Raw genomic sequence first — 9,311 nt, 5'->3', positions numbered from 1 at the left:
ATCTTTTTGGGCCAATTTGGGTCATCTTATTTATATTTCCAATTTATCTAGGCTTTCAGATTTACTTATATAAAGTAATATATAGTATTATTTTATAATTTTATAATCTTTATTTGTAGTTTTTCTCTTTTGATTTGTGAATTACATTATTTGTGTCTTCTCTTTTGTTTTTCTTGATCATACTTCTTAAAATTTAATTCATTTCATTTAAGATTTATGCGTCTGTGTTCTCAAGTGTACAGAAGACTTGCTTACAGTATATGAAGATTCTGAAAGAAGCAACTCACAAGGCTCATAGAGAGGAAGGATAGAATGGGTAAGCAAAAACCGGGATATCCACCAGAGATAGAAGGGATCATTTAGGATTACTCAGGGGGCTTGCAAAATAAAAATAAGGGAACAGTGAGTCAAGAGTTTGAAAACAAGGCAAATTCTCAAAAACTGTGAAAAGTCACTGATTCATGTAACTTAATGGCAGAGAAGTCACAGGGCCACACAGAGGGGGCAGGTTTCTCAGGGAACATGAAGGGACAGTGAAGAACATGACCTACATAAAAGGCCTTGCCAGGAGAAGTAGGGACTGGGTGATAGGAAGGCAGAAAGCCTGAAGATTTGTAAATTAATGGATAAGTTGATGGAGGGCAGGGTGTTGGAGAGAGAGAGAACTTAAAAGGTGCATGCAAAAGGAGGTAAGCAATGAGGATTTTGCCAGTGCTCTCCCAGAACATGAAAAGTGGAAGTTAGCACCACCATAAACTTGTGCTTTTTTTCTATAGCCAGAATGAAATCAATGTTTTGGAGGTGTGGGAGAATAATATTAAAAGTTACCCTTTGGTAACTTTTTTGGAAGAATTAACACAGTTCTAAGGTTTTACATATATGACTCATTTTGTCCTCATAGCAACTTTATAGTGTAAGTACTATTATTGTCCATATGTTATAAATTAGTAAAATGAGGGGTGCCTGGCTGGCTTAGTGGAGCATTCAGCTCTTGATCTTGGGGCTGTGGGTTCAAGCCCCAAGTTGGGTGTAGAGCTTGCTTAAAAAAAAAAAAAGAAAATAAATTAGTAAAATGGAGTCTTAAGGAAATTAAGTAATTTACCCAAGGTCATCAGCTAGTAAAGTGACAGATCTGGGATTTAAACCTCTTAGACTGCTTTATCCTATAGGCTATGTGTTATCCACAGGGCTGCTTCTGCTCCTTCTTTGCTTTTTTTCTATGATCCCTCTTATGTGCTCAATTTTTACTCTGTAATTTGACAGAAATGTCTGAATCATTTTGTAAATTCCAAAGACTATGAAGAAAGCAGTGAACTCTTGACACAGTAACTTATTTGAGTATAGGTTTCTGGGATGGTATCTCTCTGATCTATGGAGGGGATTCCCAATTTGCCACATTATTTGTTCTGTTCAGGCTCCACACAGCTCCAATAAGTGGGCAGTAAGAATGCGTGACATTGGATGGCAAGTGACAGTGATGAAAAAGGGCCATGGGGATCCCTAGGTGGCGCAGCGGTTTGGCGCCTGCCTTCGGCCTAGGTCGCTTTCCTGGAGACCCGGGATCGAATCCCACATCGGGCTCCCAGTGCATGGAGCCTGCTTCTCCCTCTGCCTGTGTCTCTGCCTCTCTCTCTCTCTCTCTCTGTGACTATCATAAATAAATAAAAAAAATTAAAAAAAAAAAAAAAAAAAGAAAAAGGGCCATGTAGGTCTATTGTGGTTATGACCAATTTCTGATTTCTGATTCTTTACTGTAGATTTATAAAGGTCATTATGCCGTGAGTGTGCTTTAGAAGACTTGGGTGACATAGAAATGGGATAAAAATGCTTTTGAAATTAATCTCATTCAAATACCTTTTCAGCAGATTAGGATTCTTGCACAGGAAATTTCCTATTGCATTCTCATTCATCAAAACAGAGAATTTCCATTTCAAGTAGTTGCCACTGTCTGCACAAAAAGGATGTGTGCAGCTGGAGAGTCAGGCCTTTAGTATTTAACTGTGAGGAGAAGCCCAGTATTACATTCAGGACATGGTCTCCATGGCAACTTGCCCAGCAGCTTTTTAACTTTTCAACCTATCTAAAGATGATTTCTTTAGTTTTCTTTCAATTTTCTTCCACCCCTTTTTTGGTCTGTAGTTGTTATAATTCCTGATTTACCTGGTGTTATTTTTCTCCCCACACAATAAAAGTGTTGAATAGTTATATTAGATTGTTACTAAGTATTTTTCATCAAAAGTAAATACGCGAATTTTCATAATCCTGACTCCACTAATTAACAATCTTTGAGCATCGTCATAAGGCAAGACTGGACCAAATCGCATCTCTGTACTAGCCACAGGAGAAAAGTTTGTTATGCAGATACAGTTGAGGTGCAAATCTTAAATTGTATTCATGTCCCTGTAAAGGATCATCAAGCTCTTTGCAGCAAGGTCTTGATTACTTGGACTGCTCAGGGATGGGAGGTTGTAATTGATTTATATTCCTGGTACACCGAAAGTTAAGCAGGAAACCTTTGTGTTTCAACCCGTGCTACAAATTTCCTCTGAAAGGTGCTAGTTTACTTGCCTGCTTTAGCAATACAGTCTCCTGAAGATAACTGGCTCTTTCTTTGATGCCAAAGGATCCTACAGACCCCGAGGTTCACCCTTCCGAAAGTCAGTGATCTTTGTTTGGAACCCTGTATGTAGCTGCAGAGACCCGAGGAAGTAGAAGAGAGTGTTCAGTGTGTGCTGATGCTAAAACATACTCTGGAAGTTTCTTTCCTGTTGAAAACAAATCCTTGATATCAAATTTTTTACCTGAGGCAAAAAGTTGTTTATCTGAGGTAGCACAGTACTCTCGTTAATAGCCCAGGCTCTGGAGTCAGCTTATTTGGGTTCAGATCTGGGCTCTAACTCTCTACTCACTGTATGATTTCAAGAAAGGTACTTAATCTCCCTATGTCTCAGTGTCCTCATCAGTAAAATGGGGATAGCCATTGAAACTACTTTATAAAGTAATTGTGAGAAATAAATGTGACCATCCAAGTAAACTGCTAAGATCAGTGCTTTTCTACTACGTAGGAAGTGCTCAATAGACATTAGTTATTGTAATTTCTCCAAAAGATGAAGTGTTAAGGTAGAATCGCTCCATTGAAAAACTCTCCTGGCTCGGTTCAGGGCAACTGCAATGGGACTAAACAATACATTCTGAACTCTTTGTTGAAAGCGGATCTCATACTGGCCAAATTATCCTAACATAGTTGGAGTAACTGTTTGCACTTGAAAGTAATAAAAATGTATGTCTTTAAAAATATTGTGTATTTCAGATTTTCCACTACTTCAACTTAGCCCTGCCTCCAGTGACTCACAATACTGAGATTATATTGGGCATTGATTTAGAAGTCTGTATGTGCACCTTCAAATGTGTGCCAACATTGAAAACAATTCAAAAAGAAAAAAGGTAGGTTTTTTTATTATCTTTGTCTAATTTTAACATTGCCTTTTTTGCCTCCTATCACCTGAGGCGTGTGCTCATTTCCTTAGAAATACATTTCTTGGGCAGCCCGGGTGGCTCAGCGGTTTAGTGACACCTTAGGCCCAGGGTGTGATCCTAGAGACATGGGATTTGTCCCACGTCAGGCTTCCTGCATGGAGCCTGTTTCTCCCTCTGCCTGTAAAAAAAGAACTACATTTCTTAAAGGCGTAGATTATTTAAGTAAAATAAATCTACAAATATATCAGCTAATATGATCATTTTGCACTCACATAATTGTGCTGAGAAGTGAATGTACTAGAGAAAGTAGTTATCACTGGAAAAATCACTGGAAAAAGTGATTAGAATTTATTTTAGTGTGGGGACTGCAAAGGCTTGAGAGAAAATTCTAGCTTTGAAACACTAGTATTTGAGGAGATTTGTGTCTCATTCTGTTCTAACCCACCCTTAGGTGGAGATTCTATGGACTCAGACTAACTCATTTATACTCTCTTTCACACTTAACTGTTTATCCAGTCTCTCACCTCCACCCCTGCCCTGCCTCACCTACCACTTATGGCTTTCCCTACTCTTTCTCCCCTAACCATCCTCTGCACCTAACTGATTTTTTGAGGGCTTATAAAATGTGTGCTTTTCTGGATGTGGTCCCTTTGTCCCTTTGTTTCAGCCCAAGAGCATGCACGCGTCTTTATAGTTGCTAAGGTCTCTGTTTACCTTTGTGTATGCATGGGTGAGTGACTGTGTGTGTCTTCCATTGGTGAATAGGGGTTGGGGTGTAATAGGCTGCCTGTACTCTGTAAATGGTCCTTAAACAGGAGTGTAAGAACATCCTTAATCCCTTGTTGCCTTCCTTCTCAGTGCTACCTTAAATTTTCTGGCAGCCTTCCCATATAAGGAGGCCCTGACTCTGAGAGAATGGTTTTTCCCTCTCTTGTGTTTCTTCCTTTTTGTCTTTTTTGAGAGTAGTGGCCCCTGGTAAATCGCACTTGAACTACCCCCTCCCCCCCTTTCCTACTCATTTCCCTCCTCCCTTTCCTATGCTGTGCCAAAATCTCCACAGCAACATCTAAGGGGAAAGGGGGATGGTGCGGGGAGTGGCGGGGGGACACAACCAATCATTGGTTTGGGAAAGATATACAAGTTAATGAAATGTTGGCTCAGATACTGTTCTTGGATCTGTGGATGAATGTGAGTCTTCAATGTACTAAATGGACAGGTTAGTGATATCAAGCCATAGCATATTGATAAGAAACCTTTTGATTAAGGAGCAAAACTGCTACCCAACATAAAGCATGCTTTAAACATTTCAGAGTGCCAAAGTTTGATTATACTGCGATCTCTCCCAAGAGTGTGTTAAAATTGAACAGAACACGGATTCCTCCAACAGGCGGGCTTACCTTTCAGTAACCTGTCATGAATTCGGATCACCCTGTGGAGCCACACAGAAACCTTTCTTCCAACAGGGTCTTTCCCTTAATTATTTGACTGAGAAGATGGAGATCTGGGTTTCAGTCTCGTTTCTGCCATTGACCTATGGAGGGACCTAAGATACGTTGGTTAGTATCTCTGTCTCAGCTTCTCCACCTATAAAGAAAAACACTCTGCTCCTTCCACATACATTCACTTAATAAGTAGGGAATATGGGTGAAAGTCTGTAACTTACTTTAGACAGAATATCTTAGACTTTTATAAGGATACCATCCAGCAAATCTGAAATGATTATCTCCTCAAATAATTGGCCTCCAGTGGCTTGACATAATGAAGGTGCCTCAAAAACATTAATTAGGAAAAAAAAACTCTGCTTAATAGATTTATTTGCCATCCATATATCTTCTCTGTTGAAGTGTCTGTTTAAATACATTGCTAATAAAATCAATACTACTCTTAAAAATAAGCTTTAATTTGGAGGATAATTGACACGAAATACACTGCATAGCTTTTAAGTGTTTGATTTGATAAGTTTTGACATATGTATACACCCACGAAACAGTCAACAATCAAGATGATGAATGTGTTTCCTTGTGCCCCTTTGTAATCCTTCCCTCCTGCCCTTCCCCATTTTTCTCTAACCCCAGGCAACCACTGACCTGCTGTATGCCATGACATATTAGTTTGCATTTTCTAGAATTTTCTGTAAATGAAATCATAGAGTACGTACTTTTTTTTTTTTTTTTTTGGGCTGGCCTCTTTCCCCTGTCATAATTTCTTTTTTTTTTATTTTAAATATGATAGTCACAGAGAGAGAGAGAGAGAGAGAGAGAGAGAGGCAGAGACACAGGGAGAGGGAGAAGCAGGCTCCATGCACCGGGAGCCCGACGTGGGATTCGATCCAGGGTCTCCAGGATCGCGCCCTGGGCCAAAGGCAGGTGCCAAACCGCTGCGCCACCCAGGGATCTCCATAATTTCTTTTTAAGATTCATCCAAGTTGTTATTATTGGGCCGGCAGGATCAAGGGAGGCACCAACAAACTGGCAGCGGATCCTCCATCTTGTTACCCCCACCTCAGAACTTCCCCACCACCAGCAGACCGCCCAAGGACACGTCATCAGGGGAGAGGGGACCTATGCAGGAAACCTGAACCATACCTTACCCAGAACCCATGTAAGGGCATAAGCAGTTATCGCCCCATACTGATTGCACCAGTAACAGGCCCTAATACCTATCACCCCATACAGACACACAATGCCTTACCCCTCCCCCTTAAAAAAGCCCACTTATACTCCCCTGCGCGCGACTTCCCTGGCCCTGAGACTTCCCCGGCTTCACTCCCTTGCTGGGCCGCACAACCTCACCCTAGAGCATGTCCCATTAAAAGCCTGTTTCGACCAAATTTTGCCTGGCCTCTCTATTTCATTTCACTACCAATCGGATTAAACCTGACAGTTACGTATGTATGTCAGTAGTATATTCCTTTTCATTACTGAGTAGTATTCAGTCATATATAATTATACCATCATTTGCTTATCATTTGGGTTGTGTCACTTTGGAGCTATTAGTAATAATGCTGCTCTAAACATTCATGTACAAGGTTTTACATAGACATATGATTTTATTTCTATTGTGTAGATACCTAGGACTAGACTTGCTGGGTCATATGGCAGATTTATATTTATCCTTATAAGAAGCTATTTTCTTTTTTTTAAAGGGACACTTTTTTATTTTTGTTTATTTATTTTTTTTTAAAACTTTTTATTTATTTATGATAGTCACAGAGAGAGAGAGAGAGAGAGAGAGAGAGGCAGAGATACAGGCAGAGGGAGGAGCAGGCTCCATGCACCGGGAGCCCGATGTGGGATTCGATCCCGGGTCTCCAGGATCGCGCCCTGGGCCAAAGACAGGCGCCAAACCGCTGCGCCACCTAGGGATCCCCTATTTTTGTTTATTTATGATAGTCAGAGAGAGAGAGAGAGAGAGAGACATAGGCAGAGGGAGAAGCAGGCTCCATGCAGGGAGCCCGATGTGGGATTCGATCCCGGGTCTCCAGGATCGCGCCCTGGGCCAAAGGCAGGCACCAAACCGCTGCGTCACCCAGGGATCCCAAGAAGCTATTTTCAAAGTGATTTTCCCATTTTACATTTCCACCATCAATGTATGAAAATTTTGGTTCTTCATGTGGTTACCAACACTTGGTATAGTCAGTGTTTTAAATTTTAGCCAGTTTAGTAGATGCAGTGGCATTTAATTGTTGTTTTAATTTCTATCTCCCTGATGACTAATGATACTGGGCATCTTTCATGGGCTTACTTGTCATCCATATATCTCCTTTGGTGAAGTGTCTGTTTAAATCTTCTGTCCATTTCTTTTATTTGGTTGTTTGTTTTCTTACTGAGTTTTGGGAGTTCTTTATATATTTTGTATATAAGTCCTTTATCAGATATGAGATTTGCAAATATTTTCTCTAGGTCCTTAGCTTGTCCTTCCATTCTTCTAAGAGTATTTTTGAAGAGCAGAAGTTCTTAATTCAGATGAACACCAGTATTCTCTTTTCCCTGTGGATTATGCTTTTGGTGTTGTATCTAAAAATTCTTTGTTATGCTTATCCTAGGACCCTTGATTAAAAGAGTTCCCTAGAGATCTTCAGGGGTGTTACTTGTTCTACTACATGTTCTTACCTGGAGCCCATAGACACAGTAGTGTGCTATTAAATATCTAACAGTTGGCTCTGCTTGTTAAAAGCTCTGGTTTATAGCATTTGCTGGTTTCCATGTCTAATTTCTAGTTTCTAGTCTGATGTCACCCAATATAGAGTTGGAAAGAGATGGAATGGTAATATGCCATAATATAGTAATTTGCCATACAGATAAAATAGTTTTAGATAAATAACCTCAAGAACATGGACAATAATAGAATACAGTGAAATAATTAGGAAGTGATGTTTTGAGTATGTATTTACTTTTTTTAATATGATATATTGAATTGTAAATTTATATAACTTACTGATTAACGATAGTTGCATTTAGCAAACAGCCAAACTGACTGAAAATTCAACAATCATCTCTTGCAAGCCACTTCATGTTAGTTCCAACATGCCATTATGCCATTCTTGTGGAGTGCATAAGGAGTCTATGGTTAGAGTTTACGCTTAAAAAAAAAACTTTTATTAAGGAAAATTACATCTTTATTTTTATTAAGCTCTACATGAAATTCTGCATTTCCTTTAATCGTGAATGTACTTTGAAACTATAGCTAGGCCCACTGGTAGATCTTGTATTTAAAAACTTCGTATAGGGGCACCTGGGTGACTCAGTTGGTTAAGCGTTTGCTTTCAGCTCAGGTCGTGATCCTGGGGTCCTGAGGTCTGGCTCCCTTCTCCCTCTTCCTCCACCCCTCCCAATGCTTGTGTTCTCTCTCTTGCTCTTGCACACTCTCCCTCTCTCAAATAAATAAATAAAATCTTTAAAAAACTAAAACCTTCATATGAAGCACATACATTGTCATATGAGTATTTTTAAAAATTTAATAACTAAAATTACTTAACAGGCTTTATTTGTAATCCTATGTATTTTATTTCATGTATTTTAAAAGGGCTTTTACAGGACACCTGCACCCCAATTTTTATAGCAGCAATGTCCACAATAGCCAAACTGTGGAAGGAGCCTCAGTGTCCATCGAAAGATGAATGGATAAAGAAGATGTGGTTTATGTATACAATGGAATATTACTCAACCATTAGAAACAACAAATACCCACCATTTGCTTTGACGTGGATGGAACTGCAGGGTATTATGCTGAGTGAAATAAGTCAATCGGAGAAGGACAAACATTATATGGTCTCATTCATTTGGGGAATATAAAAAATAGTGAAAGGGAATAAAGGGGAAAGGAGAAAAAATGAGTGGGAAATATCAGAAAGGGAGACAGAACATGAAAGACTCCTAACTCTGGGAAACGAACTAGGGGTGGTGGAAGGGGAGGTGGGCGGGGGGTGGGGGTGACTGGGTGACGGGCACTGAGAGGGGCACTTGATGGGACGAGCACTGGGTGTTATTCTATATGTTGGCAAATTGAACACCAATAAAAAATAAATTTATAAAAATAAAAAAAAGGAAAAGGACAAACATTATATGGTCTCATTCTTTTGGGGAATATAAAAATTAGTGAAAGAGAATAAAGGGAAAGAAGAGAAAATGAGTGAAAATATCAGTGAGGATGACAAAATATGAGAGACACCTAACTCTGGGAAATGAACAAGGGGTAGTGGAAAGGGAGGTGGGCGTGGGGTTAGGGTGACTGGGTGATGGGCACTGAGGGGGGCACTTGGTGGGATGAGCACTGGGTGTTATGCTAAATGTTGGCAAATTGAACTCCTATAAAAAATTTTTTTAAATAAAAGG

The 9,311-nt window shown here is 39.7% G+C and overlaps 1 long non-coding RNA gene across 1 annotated transcript; it reads left to right on the top strand.

Annotated features, from left to right (window-relative positions):
• The first annotated feature begins 3,321 nt into the window (after positions 1 to 3,321).
• LOC140628337 (uncharacterized) lies at positions 3,322 to 8,858 on the top strand. The gene is made up of 3 exons (XR_012026617.1): positions 3,322 to 3,444; positions 4,941 to 5,033; positions 8,503 to 8,858. It is a non-coding gene; the product is annotated as an uncharacterized lncRNA (long non-coding RNA).
• The last annotated feature ends 453 nt before the right edge of the window (positions 8,859 to 9,311 follow it).

This window comes from Canis lupus, chromosome X, assembly GCF_048164855.1.
Source record: "Canis lupus baileyi chromosome X, mCanLup2.hap1, whole genome shotgun sequence".
Classification (NCBI taxonomy): domain Eukaryota; kingdom Metazoa; phylum Chordata; class Mammalia; order Carnivora; family Canidae; genus Canis; species Canis lupus.
This window is presented reverse-complemented; position numbering and strand designations above follow the sequence as displayed.